Genomic DNA, 17,791 nt, shown 5'->3' with positions numbered 1-17,791 from the left:
CACCCTGCAGAGCCGCCGTGAGCCACGGCTCCTCAGACCATCCTGGCCCCCAAGGACTATGTTATCGCCCATCTGCTGTGACCCTGGGACTCGGCCGGGGGAAAGTCTTGCGTGGATACCTATCCCCAAGGGCCTGGGTGCCCATGGAGGGCGTGCCACTATGGGGCCTGGCTGAGGACATGGCCGGGGACAGGCTTGCTGCAGGGCAGCCTGGGGGAGGCGCTGGACCCAAGCAGGGTCCAGGTGATTTAGGGTGGAGGGTGTTGAACCCTTATCAAGATCAAGTTGTGTTTTCCTGGTCACAAGCACCTCCAAAGGACCCTGACTAACCCCCATCAAGAGCAGCAAACAGCGATAATAATACACCCTGCCCCTCTCTGTGTTCACATTCTCACTTCCATGACAGCACTTGAGTAGATCCTGGAAACATCCACTGGGATTGGGACTGTTGCCATCTCACAGATGAGGAAACTGAGGTCTGGACTGGGAAAGGGACTCTGCCAGGCGTCTGCATGGTTAGTGAGTTTTGAACTCTGACTCAAATCCAGGTCCCCTGATTCCACGGCCAATAATTCAGACCAAAGCAACCAGCTCCAGACAGCAATCCATCTGTCCTCAGAGACCCCATAAAGCCAGCCCATGCTGGCACCACTCTGCCCCTCGGGGAACATTGGAGGAAGCCCTCAACATGGGCGCTGGCAAGCCGTGTGCATGGAGAACCTGTGCATGGGCACATGTGTGTGCCAGAGGTTTGTGGAGTTGCATGTGATTGTCAAGGCATGGGACGAGTGTGAGGAGGTGGCGGGCAGGTGGGACCAGGCTCCACTGGCAGATGTTGGGGGAGGGTGTGTCTATGTAGGCATGTGCGTCTGTGGGTATTGGAAGCATTGTGTGTAGGGGACAAGCTGCGGGAGCGATCTAGCCGTGGCCGTGGGTTTGTGTGCTTTAGACGTGTATGCAGGAGGGCCTTTCAATGGTGTGGGGCTTCGTGTATGTGTGAGAGGGTGACAGGTGTGCCAGAGACATTGAATGTGAGAGTGTCAGGGTGCACGCCCACCGCGGTGTGTGCCCACCAGCTGAAGAGGGCTCCACTCCGGCACCTTGTCTGCTTCCTGGCCCCCTGCCCTTCCTGTAGTCTTTATCTGGTTAGGCAGCTCTGCTCTCGGCACAGACAGCAGATAATTGATGAATAGGACTGGTTCTTGGCTCTTCAAGGTCTGGCCAGAGATAAGAGCGTGAGTACCAGCACGGAGTGGGTGCTGAGGGTTCAAGGACCACAGACGCCTCCATCCATCGGAGCCTTTCCTCTCTTCCCTCTGTGGCCAGTGACCCGCACACCCAGGGCAGGAGCATGTGACAGGCAAAGGGGCTCAGTGGGTGCCTGGAGGATGGGGACTGGGGCAGGGCGCACCCTCACCAGGCCTGGCACCAAGCCAGGCTGAGCAATGCTGCTGAGTGAATTAGTTCTCAGCTCAGCATCCACTCATACCTTCCAACACCTGACCCAGCACCTACCAAGTGCCTGACTAGGGCTGGCTCCTAGAGCCAGGGAGGCCGAGGAGACACAGGCCCTGCCTCAGGGACACCACAGTTCACATGGCCACCCCAGACTAGGAAGACAGGAAGGGGACAGAAATATCAACCCCAAAGGCCTGGTCACATCAGGAGAAGCCCCAGAGCTGAGACCTGCAGTTATTGAGTTGGGGTCCCCAGGAGACGTCAATCAGGAAGGCATGTTGGAGAAATGGAGGGACATGGCTTGCCCAGGGGCAGCACTGATGGGAAGGCCACCACCCACCACTTACTTCTTGTTACATGCCAGACCCTGTCCCACCGAGCCATTTATTAATAGAATGACGGTCACTCCACCTTGTCCAAAGCCCTGGGGATAAGTACTGTTATTACTCAAGTTAAGGACCTTATCAGTAGTATTTGAGAGAAATGAGGGAGGTAGACAGATGAGGTTTTAGAAAGACCCAGCCCCTGCCCTCCGGAGAGAGATGATGCCACAATTGTCAGCTCAGAACACCCAACTTCTAGCAGGCTCCCCGCAAGCTGTCCCAGAAGCCTCCCAGGACTGATCCTCAGAAAGGTTAGGGCTCTGGGGATGAAGGCAAGGAGGCCTGGTTGGGACAGGGGAGGCAAGGGGGCTGGACAGGTCAAGGAGGGCAAACTCACAGCCCCCTGCAGTTAGGACATGGAGTTCATGGACCATTAGGGGCCATGGTTCTCTCTTCAAGGGGCAGTGATGGCCATTTGGCTCCTGGGAGTGGATATTGCCTCCGCCCTGCCAGGTAGCCCTTCTAGGACGTCCCCACCAGACGTCCCCACTGGCCTGGCCCGAGTATAACCTTCCTGTGACCTCCTCAATGTGGCTCACTTCAGACAGGTAATTTGGAGAACCATCAAAGGCCAGGACCAAGGGAGAAACTGAAGTCAGTGAGAGCAGGGAGCAGACAGGCTTCTGGTCACATCGCAGGACTAGAATTGGAGTCCAAGTTCCCTGATGCTCAGCCTGACCATATATTGAGTGACTGAGTCCATGTGATGTGGGATGAAAGTCAATTTTTCAACCTCTCCCTCTTTCTTCTGCTACTTCTCCTGCCCCATTTTCCTCTCCTGTCCTCCCTCCAAGCCCTGCCTCCTCTTTCTTTTTTTCTCTTTTCCTCTCCCTCTCTCTTCTACCTCATACCTTATCTTGCCCAAGAGAAGCAACACAATATCCTTTGGCTCCAGATTAGAAAATTTCTCTGGGTAAGGGAGATCTCAGAGGTCTTACCCCCCATCTGTGACAGGTGGAGTAATCACACCCCCATGATGAGGGACAGGGAGGCCTGGCATGCTGCAGTCCATGTGGTCACAAAAAGTCGAACACGACTTGGCAACTTACCAACAAAATGTCCACATCCTAGTCCCCATAACTTAGGAATATGTTGGTTACAGGATAAGAGGAATAAGGTTGCAGATGGAATTGAGGTTGCTGATCAGCTGACCTTGAGACGGGGAGATGTTCTGGGACCATCCAGGTGGGTCCAATGTAGTCACAAAGGTACATAGAGTGGAAGAGGGAGGCAGATGAGAGAAGCAGGGAGATGAGATGGAAGCTTGAGAGGGACACAGCCTAAGGTCATTGGGTGTGAAGATGGAGAAAGGGGTCACGAGTCAAGGGGAAGCAGACAGCCTGCAAAAGCTGGAAAAGACAAAAACTCAGAATGTCCCCTGGAAGTCTCAAGAAGACATGTAGCCCTTCTGATACCTTGATTTTAGCCCAGTGAGTTCCATTTTGGAGTTCTGACCTCAAAAGAACTATAAGATAATAAATGTGTATCCTTTGAAGCCACGACTTCCATGGTCATTTGTTACGGCAGCAATAGGAAACTAATACATGGGTCCACGTCCCCCGAAGCCCTCCAGTTGCATCCTTCCAGCGACAGGGAGCTCCCACCAGCCTCAGCCAGCTCTCATCATTACCAAATCCCTCCTCATGGGATCCAAGTTGTCCCCCAGGACTGCTTTCCACTGTGCCAACTCTGTCCTTCTGGGTCCCCTCAAAACAAGCCTTTCCAGTGTTTAAAAGTAGTATTCGTGGGAGTAATTCCCCCCTCCCCAATTCGTTCCTTCTCTGTGCCTACTATCCCCAGAATGCTTTTCTGATTGCCTCATCAGAAATTGGAGAAGGCAATGGCACCCCACTCCAGTACTCTTGCCTGGAAAATCCCATGGATGGAGGAGCCTGGTGGGCTGCAGTCCATGGGGTCGCTAAGAGTCAGGCATGACTGAGCCACTTCACTTTCACTTTTTGCTTTCATGCATCGGAGAAGGAAATGGCAACCCACTCCAGTGTTCTTGCCTGGAGAATCCCAGGGATGGGGGAGCCTAGTGGGCTTCCATCTATGGGGTCGCACAGAGTCAGACACGACTAAAGCGACTTAGCAGCAGCAGCACCACCAGAAATTCCTCTCAAAGAAATCTTATTCCCCATTCCTAGCTTTATTCTGAGCTCAGGGGGTCACTCAGGCCCAGGCCAAAATTCTCAGGAGCAGAGACTCAGCCTTCCTGCCAAGAGAGGAATTAGGGTAGGATGAATGCTGTGGTCTCTGCTGGCTGGGTGATCTTAGACAAACCCATGCTCTCTCGGGACCTCTGATGTCCTGTCTGTACAATAGGGTGAAACCCCATGAGCTCTGTGCTTGGCCACAGGGTAGAGTGGGTCTTACCTGCCTTGATTTCTTTGTCAACATAACTCTCAATCACCTGCCTTCTCTCCATGTTGCTTATCATTAAAAGGACAGGGGAGGAGAGGGGAAGAGAGGGGATGGGAAAAAGAAGAGAGGAAAGGAAGGAAAGGGGAGCTCTATGTCCCTACAGAAATTGTACTCCAATGTTTTATTATGTGCTCTGGCTCGGGCAGCACCTTAGTTAATGGTGTGTCAGATGATGGTACAAATTTATAGCTGAAGGTTTACATCACAGACAGCTGGAATGAATGACAATAAATTAATTTAAAGTGCTACCAAAGTGTTCCCCAAAGTATATGTGCTTATGAGCTCTAGGCTAATAATTTATAAATGCATGCCTTTTATAATCCTGGTCTTAAGTCTTGAAAGCAGCTAGTTAAAAAGCAGTCACATGACATAAATTATTTTTATTAATATCACGAGTGCATGATTAGGGTGGCGGGAATGGTGGTCACTAGTCCAGGTTTCTGCAGTCAACCTTCTCTTCCTTACCCCCTGACTTCTAGTCCTGAGAGGCTCAGACCTCACAGCCCCAGCCTCCATTCCTGCCTAAGAGACCCCCAGGCTGCCAGGATCTAAGCTGGTGCCCCCCACTGCCTGATCCCCTCTTCTGGGTGAGAATTTCACTCCACATCCATTATGGGGTCACTCCTCTAAGGGGTTATCATGCTCGTTAGACAGAACAGAGAAAACATTTTTTATGTGCAATCAACACATTCACACACACTCAAAGACAGAGATTTGCTGAGCCTCAGTTGTTCCACCTGTAAAATGGGCATCACCATATTGTCCTCATTTAACCAAACAGGGCCACTGGGAGAATTGATTAAGGCCACATATTAGAACTCAATAATGTGTGCTGAGACACTAAGATAAGAGTCTCTCTGTTATCCTACAAAGGAAGAAGTTGTTCAAAGTGGTTTATATAATCTAGAACTTTGTGGTTGGTTGACCTGCTCAGACCTTGACAAAGTATAAGATGACCCTGCCTTCTTGGAATCCCATTCTAACGCTTCTTCTTTCTAAAGCCAATCCCACTGCATGTGCCCTGGGCTCCAGCTTTGCCATTTTCTTGATGGATCCATCAATTATTCCCTCAAAGTTTCCCCCTTTCCTGAGTTACATTAAAGATTGCCCAAATGTTTCACAGTTACTCCCATCAAGAAGAGTCTACCGCCCCCACCCTCTTGAATCGAGGCTGGCCTGAGACCTGCTTAGACCTATAGAACGTGGAGGAAGTGACATGGGGTAACTTCCACAACTGGGTCTTAAGATATCTGCAGCTTCACTGGAGCACTTGGAATACTCTTCTTGGAAGGCAGCTGTTATGCTGTACGAAGCCCAACCAAGACAGAAAGACCACATGGAGAAGAACCATGATGTTCCAGTCAGCAGTCTCAGCCCAAGTCCTCAACAAGGACCAGCACCAGCCACCAGCCGTGTGATGGGCCACCTTGATGTTCTGGTCAAACCTGCAAGTGACTGCAGCCCCAGGTGAGCCAGCAGAGCCAAGTCATTCAAAGAACTGTGAGAGAAAATAAACGGCTGTTGTTTTAAGGCATTACGACTTGGGTGGTTTGTTACCCAGCAATAGACAACTGGAACACCCTTCCCATACTAGCTGCTCTGCATCAGCGCTTAAACAAATCCAGGCTGCTCTCATCTCAAATTCTCCCTGGATACCACGTCCCTCACCAGCTCCAGCCTTGGCTCACCGGCCCCTACCCTTTTGCAACCAAACTGCAAGCAAAGACAGAGAGGCCATGCTCCAAGCTGCCTCCCTCTCCTCCCCTGCCACCCACCCCTCACCACTTCCAGCGCTCCGGCTTTTGCTCCTTCCACTCCTTTAAGTGGGCCATCCGTTAGGTCACCAGGGGCTGGCCACGCTTGAGTCCTGCCCTTTATCTGATGGCCTTGAGCAGCACCAGCTTGCCTTTCAAGGCTCACCCACCGGCTCCTCCAGCCCTCCTTGGTCTGCACTCCTACTTCCCACATTTCCTTCTGCCTATTGTGGATACCTCTTTTCCTTCTCTTTAAATCCTGGCATTCCTCAGGTCTCTGTCTTGAGCCCTTGGCCTTCCACACTCTTCATGCACTTACAGGCACACTCATCTGCTCCCTCGTCCATGCCAATGCCTTCCAATTCTGCATGTCCAGCCAATTCCCTCTCCAGGCCACTGCCTCATGGACTTTTCACTTGGACTTCTTTAACCTCAACAGTGCCCACATTCATGCATCATCTCTATACCTCCTGCCCCTTCCTTACATGTTCCCCTTCCAGGGACCCAGTTGCTCAAGCCCCAGATCTAGTTTTAATACACTCTGCTTCCTCCCCACATAAAATTAGTCGCTACATTCTGGAAAATCTACCCCTAAATTGATCTAAATATCTCTGCTTCCCATTACCCTTGCAGGTCACCACCACCACTTACCTGGAATACTTACAACACCCCAACTGGTTTTCCTCTCTGCACTTATGCACCAAGTCTTTCTCCAGTCTGAAGTAAAGACTAATTAATACCACTTTGCAACTTAAAGTCTTTCAATGGATCCCCTTTGTCTTTAGAATAAAAACCAAACTCACTGATGCAACATATGAGCCCTAGGACCACCTCTCCAGCCCCAAATCTGACTACTCTCCACATTCACACTGGCCTCGGTCCTTTTGCCAGGCACACCCTTCCCTCCTCCACAATCCAGAAAGCACCACCTCCTTCAGACCTTGGCTTCCCCAGGAAGCCTTGTCCACCCCAACCACCCTGCCCTGCTGTCCGCCTCACAATACCCTTGCTGTGCTCCCCCATCTCCCACTCATGCTCTGTCTTCCTTTCTCCCAGCACTGATTTCCCTTGGTATTAACTGCTTTGTGAGTTATTTGTCCTCTCAGCTCAACAGTCAGCTCTGGAGTAGGCAGGGACTGTTCATTACAGCCTAGCACAACAGTTGGCACAGAGTAGATACTCAATAAGCATCTGTGAATTAATGAATGATAAATGAGTCTCGGGAAAGCATCACCACCCTGCCTCCTCCAATCCCCATCAAAGCCTGGCTTTAAAAGATTTGCAAAGTCCTTGTCTTTGGCCTCCATTCACCTCCTTGGCTACTCAACATCTATCTATTGGGCAACCGTTGGGTACCCAGCCCTGGGATGGACAAATGAGTATCAGATGTGTGGATTAACAAAACATCACCAAAATAAAAAGGACCGAAGTACCAGTATACACAACAACACGGATGCACCTCAAAAGCAATATACTAACTAAAGGAAGCCAGACAACAGATGACATGCTGGATGATTCCATTCATATAACATTCTAGAAAAGGCAAAACTTTAGGGACAGAAAATAGATTGGGACTCCCAAGTCATGTGTCATAGAGAACAAGTGAGGAAGACATAGAGTTGTCTTTTTATAACCAACCTCAGAAGTCACTGGGCATCATTTCAGCCACATTCTGTTCATTAGAAGTGAGTCACTTAAGCCGGAAGTGGAGGGAAATTAGAGTCCACCTTCCCATGGAAGGTGCTGAAGAATGTGCAGACGTGATTTGAAGTTATCACAGGTACACTTGACCACATGGCAATGCCTTGTCCACCAGGCACAGTGGCCACACACCCTAACCGTCACAATCCTTGCAGGGAGTGGGGTACCACAGATACCTAGATGACCCAAAGGCAGCTTTAAGAACATTATTGGAAATTCTTCTGGTGGTCCAGTTGTTAGGACTCCTTGCTTTCACTGCCAAGGGCATGGATTCAATTCCTGGCTGGGGAACTAAGATCCTACAAGCCACAGGTGTGGCCAATAATAATAAACAAAATAGATTTATTTTAAAAAGAATATTATAATAATGTTAAGAGAGTATCTTGGCAGAAAAGAAAAGCATCTCTAATCGCTACTTATTCTCTTTGTGGCCATCAGTCATTTCTCCTTTCCGTGCTTTGGTTTCCTGATCTGTAAAATAGGCACAGTTATAGCCCCTACCACATAGTGTTATTCTGAGGACTAAATGAGGTGACTGTGTAAAGTGCTTAGAAAAACACGGGGCAGTTCCAAGTCCCATTGTAGTCTTTCATGAGCTGGCAAAGGGGTAAATGAAATGATCCATGGAAAAAGCTTACAGCAGTGCCTGGCTGGCACACGAAGATAAATCAGTTACATGTTATTGTTTGTTAAGTTTATAATTATTACTTGCTGTAGCCTCCTGAAGCCTTCCTCAGGATAATGTGCAAACTCCTAGATGTCATTCCAGGTCCTTTACAAACGCATTCCTGCCTATTCCTCTGCTCACCAATAACCCTCCCCACAAACATACCACAAATACCATCCCTGAACATGCCCCACACTCACAACTTTCCCCCATGCAGCCACTTCTCCTAGAATGCCCCTCCACTCTCTTCCTGCTGAGTTTCTATTCACCATGAACATTGGATGGGAGTCAATGCTCTCCACTCCTAACCACGACAGAGTAACTGATAATCAGACTAGCACCAGCAACATGAGAAAGAAACTTAAAAGAAAACTAAAGAAACACGGAAACCTCTATTTTCACATAGAGGCTCAGGTCAGCGATTCCCAAGAGAAGGGTAACAGATGAGGTAAGCTCTATGATTCTCTCAAATTGGACACACATTCCAGGCCACTGAACACAGAGAGAGAAACCAAGTAAAGCACAGCAGTCTCACTGAGCTGATGAGACAAAGGTTGGAGAACAGGGAGGCTGAGGCTGTAGGAAATCGTGAGCAGAGTACCAGAGAGAAGGCAGATAGGAAGAGAAAATTCCAGAAATCTGCAGAGAAGTCCTCCTGAGCCTTAGAATTAATTATAAACTGTGTGTGTTTGGGGTGAGATGTGATGAGGCCAGGCAAGGACCAACTATCAGAGAAATATTACTTCCAGGGACAGATGGATTTAACAACTTGCAGAGCTCACACAGAGCTGAAAGACTTTGAGTTCCAACCAGCCAGAGCAGAGCAGAAAGCCTTCACTGATCAGCTTAATAAAGCTTAAAAATAAGCCTTAGAAGGAGCAACTTGATCCATAAGCAAACTAGCTGCCTGCCAAAGCAATATCTTTAATGCTCTTTAAAAGAAGACAATAAATTTCAAACACTCAGCAATAGAATATCAAAATGTCCAGCATCCAGACAAAAAATCATAGACACACAAGAGAGTATAAAAATGCAATCCACAACCAGAAGAAGAATTCAGTGGAAACAGATCTATATGCCAGAAATTAGATGACTTGAAATAATTATTATAAAAATATTTAAGGATTTAAGAGAAAATAGCAAACGATGAATGAAAATCATAAAATGAACTGCAGCACACCAGGCTTATCTGTCCATCACTATCTCCCTGAGTTTCTGCAAACTCATATCCATTGAGTCAGTGATGCCATCCAACCAGCTCCTGTCATCCCCTTCTCCTCTTGCCCTCAATTCTTCCAGCATCAGGGTCTTTTCAGACTCTGATGAGTCAGCTCTTCGCATCAGGTGGCCAAAGTACTATAGCTTCAGCTTCACCATCAGTTCTTCCAATGAATATTCAGCGTTGATTTCCTTTAGGATTGACTGGTTTGATTTCCTTGCAGTCCAAGGGACCCTCAAAAGTCTTCCCCAACACCACAGTTCAAAAACATCAATTCTTTGGCACTCAGCCTTCTTCATGGTCCAACTCTCACATCCATACATGACTACTGGAAAAACCATAGCTTTGACTATAAGGACATTTGTTGCAAAATAATGTCTCTGTTTTTTAATATACTATCTAGGTTTGTCATAGTTTTTCTTTCAAGGAGCAAGTGTCTTTTGATTTCATGGCTGTAGTCACTGTCTGCAATGATTTTGGAGACAAGAAAATAAAGTCTGTCACTGTTTCCATTGTTTCCCCACCTATTTGCCATTAAGTGATGGAGCCAGATGTCAGGATCTTAGTTTTTTGAATGTTGAGTTTTAAGCCAGGTTTTTTAATCTCCTGTTTCACCTGTATGATGACCCCCAGTAAAAATCCTAGGCACCGGCTCTCCAATGAGCTTCCTCATAAACAGCATTTCACCTGTGTCATCGCAACTCCATTGCTGGGGATTAAGTGCGTCCCGTGTGGCTCCACTGCAGATGCTTGGAAGTTTGTGCCTTGTATCCTTTGAACTTCACACCATGTGCCTTTTCTCTTTGCAATGTTGCTTTGTATCATTTGTTGTAATAAGTCTTAGCAGTGATTATGACCATTTGCTGAGTCCTGTAAGTCCTCCGAGAAAATCACTGAACCGGAGGGTGGTCTTGGGGACTGCTAACACACCATTGACTCACCTGAGGAAGTTTGAAAATAGAGGACTAAACTAAAACCAAAGTGAGTAGAAAAAGGAAATAATAGCAAAAAAAATCAGTGAACTAGGAAACAGACGTATATTAAAGAAACCCAATGGAACCAATAGTATATGCTTTTGAAAAGATAATTAAAAATCATAAACTTCTTGCTCAACTGATCAAGAAAAAATAAATAAAGCATAAATTATTACTATTAGTAATCAAAGTGAGTTCATCACTACAGCTCTTACAGATGTTAAAAAGACAGTAAAAAATATTTTAAACAGTTTCAAGAAAATAACTTTGGCCACTTAAGTCAAATAATAATATTCCCTGAAAAACAAAATTACCAAAATTGACACAAGAAGAAACAGAAAACATAAATAGTTCCATATCTGTGATAGATATGTTTTATTTCATAAAACCTTCCCACAAAGGAAATTCCAGACCAATATAGCTTCACAGAGAATCTTATCAAACATTTGAGTAAGAAATAATGCCAGTCAAACATAAAGTCTTTCAAAATACAGAGGAAGATGGAATCCTTCCCAACATTTTTGTAAGGTTGCTGCTGCTGCTGCTAAGTCACTTCAGTCATGTCCGACTCTGTGTGACCCCATAGACGGCAGCCCACCAGGCTCCCCCGTCCCTGGGATTCTCCAGGCAAGAACACTGGGGTGGGTTGCCATTTCCTTCTCCAATGCAGGAAAGTGAAAAGTGGAAGTGAAGTCGCTCAGTCGTGTCCGACTCTTAGCGACCCCATGGACTGCAGCCCACCAGGCTCCTCCGTCCATGGGATTTTCCAGGCAAGAGTACTGGAGTGGGGTGCCATTGCCTTCTCCTTTGCAAGGTTAGGATTACCCTGATACCAACACCAGACAAATGTATTACCAAAAGACCAACAAATGAAAAATTAGAGCAGACTTTCTTATAAATAAGAATTAGCAGGCTGATTCTAAAACTTATATGAAAATGGAAAGAACCTATAAAGTCAAAAAACAAATTTGAAAAAGAAGGACAAATTTGGAGGACTTACACCGCTGATTTTATGACTTACTATACAATTACAGTAATGGATAGAGTATGGTATTGGTGTAGGAAAAAACATGTGGATCAACAGAACAGAATAAAGTCTCAAAATAGTCTCACATACTCATGACCAATTGATTTTTTTTTTTTAACAAAAGTGACAAGGTTACTGAGTGGACCAAAGATTATTTGCAAGAAAATGTGTTAAGACAAATAGATATCAGAGTTCCAGTTTCCAGCCTGGCATGTAATGAAGTTGGAAGTCCTGATTCCCATCTGCAAAACAAGAAAAAGGCTAAACAAACTGGAAGTCAGCAATCCTTCTTACATCAGTCAGAGGACTGAGGTCAAAGGGCAAACCACTGCCTCAAAAACTTGGAGAGACAAACAGGCAGATAAGGCAGATATAGAGCATCACAACTTACTGGAGCAGAAACCTGTGTGGGAACCATGCCATATTCCTTTTATCTAGTACATCAAGTCAGGCTTTCAGTGAAAAAAAGAAAATTACAGATGTAATAAAAGGGGGAAAATAGTTTTGAAGAGAGAGCAAGTATTAGAACCTGCTTCAGATATGGCAGAAAGATTGGAATTACCAGACCAGGAATTTAAAATAGCTATGATTAATATGCTAAGTCCTCTAATGAAAAAGTAGGCCACATGGAAAAACAGATGGATAATACAAGCAAATGGACATTCTAAAAACAGAATCACAAAGAAATGCTAGAAATCAAAAACATTGACCTTGGATCTGCTGATAAAAAATGTGACCCCACCCACCGAATGTCAGGCTGAGCCGGTGGATGTCACTTCCCAGGCCCAGCGCCCATGGGGAGGAGGAGCGCATGGCAGGCCTGGGCAGGGCCAAGGTGTGCCTGCTGCCGCCTCTGGGATTGAGACATGGCTTCAGTGGGTCCAGGGCAGACTCTGCAGCAAGCAAGGGCAATGGAAGCAGGTGAGGAGGTCAGAACTTCTCCGTGATGGACAGAGGGTCTGGAGCCCTGGTGTGGGTGGCCCTAGGCTGAAGAAGAGGAGATACTGGGTGGGCAGCTTGGACTCAGAGGCGGGCAGCTTAGGGTCCAAGCACAGACTGGGTCGTCCTCACTCCCTGCCTAGCTGTGCCACTTACCCGAGTTGGCCTTGTTCCATCTGTCCTTGTGGGGTGGTCTTGCCAGTCAACGGGGAGAGAAGGCAAAAGCTGCAGAGGCTTTCACATCAACAAACCAAGGTGCTGGGGTTTGATCCACCAGCCCCAAGCAAGATGTCTTTGAACAATCATAAAGTCTCTTGAGCTTCACTTTCCTCATCTCTCCACTGGGTCTAATAGGACTATTACTAGGACGCGACGCTGTACCAAATGTACAGCTGCAAGAAATAGCACATTCTGGATTTTTCTTTCAAGAAACTAAATTCTGACAACCTCACCTCCATCATCAATAGGCTCTTACTCTCGGCCTCAGGAAGTGGGAGGCTCCATGGTGCCCAGGAGGTAGGAAGAGCTGTGGCCACTCTGTCCTGGACACTGACAAGGCTCTCGTGCCCCAAGACTGTGTGCCTCTGATGCCCTGTGGGGTCTTGCTCTGCTGGACCAGGTGCAGGACTGACCTCCCAGGCAGACTGAGGCACGGTCACACACTCAGGTCTGTGTCTCTTTCACCCGCCTTCCTTCCCAGTCTGTCCCGCCCTCCTCAGTGTCTTGTCGCTTGAAGACCTTCCAGGTCATCTTACAGCATCTTGTCGGAAATGATGAGAGAGAGCTCTGGTCCTGGAGCAGTTTCTGCTTTAGCCCCCAAAGCCCCAGGTAAAAGAATACAAAGGCCTGGCCATCATCCTAGAAAATATCTGCAAAAATCCTCCTGCACAGTACCCCCTCGGACAATGGATGGACAATAAGTGGTCCACGAAGTCCACTCTATGTTGGACATGTAAGGCTGTTGTAAAGGCAAATTAAACATATAGAACATGGCTGCCCAGTGTTGGCCCACAGAAAGGGCTTCCAATTCCCTGGACCTATATCCTTTGACCTTTTCCAGTCCTGTGGCCACTGCTGAGTTTTCCAAATTTGCTGGCATATTGAGTGCAGCACTTTCACAGCATCATCTTTCAGGATTTGAAATAGCTCAACTGGAATTCCATCACCTCCACTAGCTTTGTTCGTAGTGATGCTTTCTCAGGCCCACTTGACTTCACATTCCAGGATGTCTGGCTCTAGGTGAGTGATCACACCATCATGATTATCTGGGTCATGAAGATCTTTTTTGTACAGTTCTTCTGTGTATTCTTGCCACCTCTTCTTAATATCTTCTGCTTCTGTTAGGTCCATACAATTTCTGTCCTTTATTGAGCCCATCTTTGCATGAAATGTTCCCTTGGTATCTCTAATTTTCTTGAAGAGATCTCTAGTCTTTCCCATTCTGTTGTTTTCCTCTATTTCTTTGCATTGATCATAGTCAAGGCTATGGTTTTTCCAATGGTCATGTATGGATGTGAGAGTTGGACTGTGAAGAAAGCTGAGCGCCAAAGAACTGATGCTTTTGAACTGTGGTGTTGGAGAAGACTCTTGAGAGTCCCTTGGACTGCAAGGACATCCAACCAGTCCATTCTAAAGGAAATCGGTCCTGGGTGTTCATTGGAAGGACTGATGCTAAAGCTGAAACTCCAATACTTTGGCCACCTCATGTGAAGAGTTGACTCATTGGAAAAGACCCTGATGCTGGGAGGGATTGGGGGCAGGAGGAGAAGGGGACGACAGAGGATGAGATGGCTGGATCGCATTACCGACTTGATGGACATGAGTTTGAGTAAACTCTGGGAGTTGGTGATGGACAGGGAGGCCTGGTGTGCTGTGATTCATGGGGTTGCAAAGAGTCGGACACGACTGAGCAACTGAACTGAACTGATATCCTTTGAGCCCTGCAATCCCACAAAGCAGGCACTGCAGGTGATGTAGGAGAAGCCCAGAGAGGGTAAGAGCCTTGGGGAAGGTCACACAGCAAAGCAGAGTGAACACTCCTTCCCTGCCCTCCATCGCTAGGACAGTGGGTGAGGCAGGTACATTCCTCCGGGTATCTGGTTGCCGATCTTGTAGGCAGTGCAGATCTTGATGAGAGTTAAAATTAGAACTAGCTAGAGAAGTGTTTTTATTACTGGGAAGAGCATGTGGGCAGCAGAAGAGCCCCATATCACAAGAACAGGCACAGGGTCAGCAAGAACAGCATTCCTCCTCTTGTGCAAGAGACTGTGTGCTGGCCAGACGCTGAGGGCAGAGGAAGCAGTAGGGCAGCACTGCTTTGGAAACCAGCAGAGAGACTCTCGCTCTTGATCAAAAGTCCAAGGACATCTGGGATCTCCCTTCAGATCTTAGTTTTCCTGTCTTGGAAATGGGTACAAATGCCACAGTGAGGCTGTAAGGCTTAAACACTCTGAAGTGAAGTCGCTCAATCGTGTCCGACTCTTTGCAACCCCATGGACTGTAGCCCACCACGCTCCTCAGTCCATGGGATTTTCCAGGCATGAATACTGGAGTGGGTTGCCATTTCCTTCTCCAGGGGATCTTCCCGACCCAGGGATCGAACCGGGTCTCCCGCATTGTAAGCAGACGCTTTACCATCTAAGCTATCAGGGAAGCCCTTAAACACTCTACTGTCCTGCCATTAAAGCAACTCTGCCAGAACAAGACGGCTTTGGTCCGAATGCTTCCTCTGGAAACTTATAGGCTGAAGTCCCAAACCCCAAAGTGATGGTATTAGGAGGTGATCGGGTCCTGAGTGTGGAGCCCCCATGAATGGGATTAGTGTCGTTATTAGATGACACCACAGAGGGTTTTCTCATCCCTTCAACCACGTAAGGACACAGCCAGAAGACAGTTGTCTATGGACCAGGAAACAGGCTCTCACCAGACACTGAATCTGCCAGCTCCTTGAAGGCTTCCCAGCCTCTGGAACTGTGAAAAGTAAAATAAATGTCTGGTTTATAAGCTTCCTGTTTCATAGTTTTCTGTTATAGCAGCCTGAATGGACCCAGGGAAACGTGCTCCCCCTCTCCAGCTGACAAATTTCAGGAAAGGGGAAACAGTAAAGTTTCCTCAAGGGTCCCAGCCTCCTCAGTGCCTCCAAGCGGTGGTTTATCCCCAGGGAAACCGGACACAGGTGGCCCAGGATTGTTCATCTTTGAGAATGCCCGTGTCACTCGTAGAGAGATGCATGCCAGGGGATTGGTTCACAGGACAAAAAAGGCACTCCTTTCATAAGAAGAGAAGCCCCTGCTCCCCTCTTCCCTGCATCATGAACTTCCCTCCCTGTCCCAGCTGCAGAGGCGTGGTGGGGAAACTGTGCACAGATGCACAGCTGCTGCCCTACTCTGGGGGGATTTCTTCACCTATAAGGTGAGGAGTCGGAGGGAGTTCTCTGGAGGGCTCAGCTAGTGTGGGGAGACTTGGAGCAGAGAGTTAGGAAGCCAGTGGACAGAGGTCAGTGAGAAATGGAAACCATGGTTCTCAGAAGGGCCTGGACTGAAGAACTAAAGAGCCTCTCATTGAAAGTGAAAGAGGAGAGAGAAAAATCTGGCTTAAAACCCAGCATTCAAAAGACTAAGATCATGGCAACCAGTCCTATCACTTTATGGCAAGTAGATAGGGAAAATGTGGAATCAGTGTCAGATTTCATTTTCTTGGGCTCCAAAATAAATGCAGACAGTGACTGCAGCGATGAAATTAAGACACTTGCTCCTTGGAAGAACAGCTATAACAAACCTAGACAGCGTATTAAAAAGCAGAGACATTACTTTACTGACAAAGGTCCCTATTGTCAAAGCTATGGTTTTTCCAGTAGTCATGTATGGATGTGAGAGTTGGACCATAAAGAAGGCTGAGCACCGAAGAACTGATGCTTTCAAACTGTGTGCTAGAGTAGACTTTTGAGACTCCCTTGGACAGCAAGGAGATCAAACCAGTCAGTCCCAAAGGAAATCAATCCTGAATACTCATTGGAAGGACTGATGCTGAAGCTGAAACTCTAATACTTTGGTCACCTGATGCAAAGAGTTGACTCATTGGAAAAGACCCTGATGCTGGGAAAAATTGAGGGCAAGTGGAGAAGGGTGTGACAGAAGATGAGATAGTTGGATGGCATCACTGACTCAATGGACTTGAGCTTGAGCAAACTCAGGGAGATAGTGATGGACAGAGAAGCCTGGTGTGCTGCAGTTCAAGGGGTCGCAAAGAGTGGGACAACAACCCAAGAGACACTGGGACGGTTAGGGAGACGACATACCATCTCACACTTGGTCAGCAGGGTGGGATAGGGTTCAGGACCTCAAAACCTCCAGTTCCTCCTCCCTCAGGACTTAACAGCCGAAGCTGGGAGGATCCCAAGGGTGGTGACTCTGTCCGGGGCAGGACCCTGGTATCATCATGGCCTGGCCTTCCTGATTCTTGCTCCTGGTTGTGGAAGCATGAATGTGGGTGGGGTGGAGGGTGGGGAGAACATCACCTTTCTTTTTTGAAAAGGAAATCAAAGTCCTTCAACAGCTCCCCAGCCTCCACTTCCCCCTGCAGTCTTCACTCACCCTGAAGCCTACAGGAGCCTCCGGGAGCATGGTCTTAACTACGGTGGTCCCTTGCTCACCCACCTTCAGAAGCTCCCCACCACCTCTGCCAGTCCTCCTGACCTGAGGCCCTGCTAGACAGACAGAGGCCCCAGCTCCATGTTCAACAGCCTTCAGGGTCCACCAAGCTATCTCAGGGATTTCTCCGAATTTCTCAATTGATGGCTAAGCCATCTGATGCTCAGCGAGGTCAAGCAACTTGAAACTCAAATCCAGCTCTGGCGATGCAGTTAGAGTTCATGCCCTACCTACAGAGGGGCCACAATGCCAGAAAGGAAGCTTCAGGAAGCTGTGTCCCTCCGCTGGGGAGAGCCTGGGCCCTGTGTGGTTGGGGAAAGGCAGGGAAGGAAGGAAGAGTGGTGAACTCTGAAGGCAGACCAGTGTGGTGGGCAGAGCCCAGACCGTGAATCCGGGGATCTGGGGCCCAGCCATCCCTGCGGGGCCTCAGCCACCTCCTGTGGGAAATGGACAATAAAGCTCCCTACAAGGCACAGGTTCTTGAGGGATTGTGAACACCAGGTAGGTGCTGCCGAGCCGGCCTGGAGCTGGGTGCACAGCAGGTGTCTATTCCACACTCGCTGCCTCTGCACTGGATTCAGAGGCTCTGGGCTGGG

The sequence above is a fragment of the Bos mutus genome, chromosome 28 (genome assembly GCF_027580195.1).
Source record: "Bos mutus isolate GX-2022 chromosome 28, NWIPB_WYAK_1.1, whole genome shotgun sequence".
Lineage (NCBI taxonomy): Eukaryota > Metazoa > Chordata > Mammalia > Artiodactyla > Bovidae > Bos > Bos mutus.
This window is presented reverse-complemented; position numbering follows the sequence as displayed.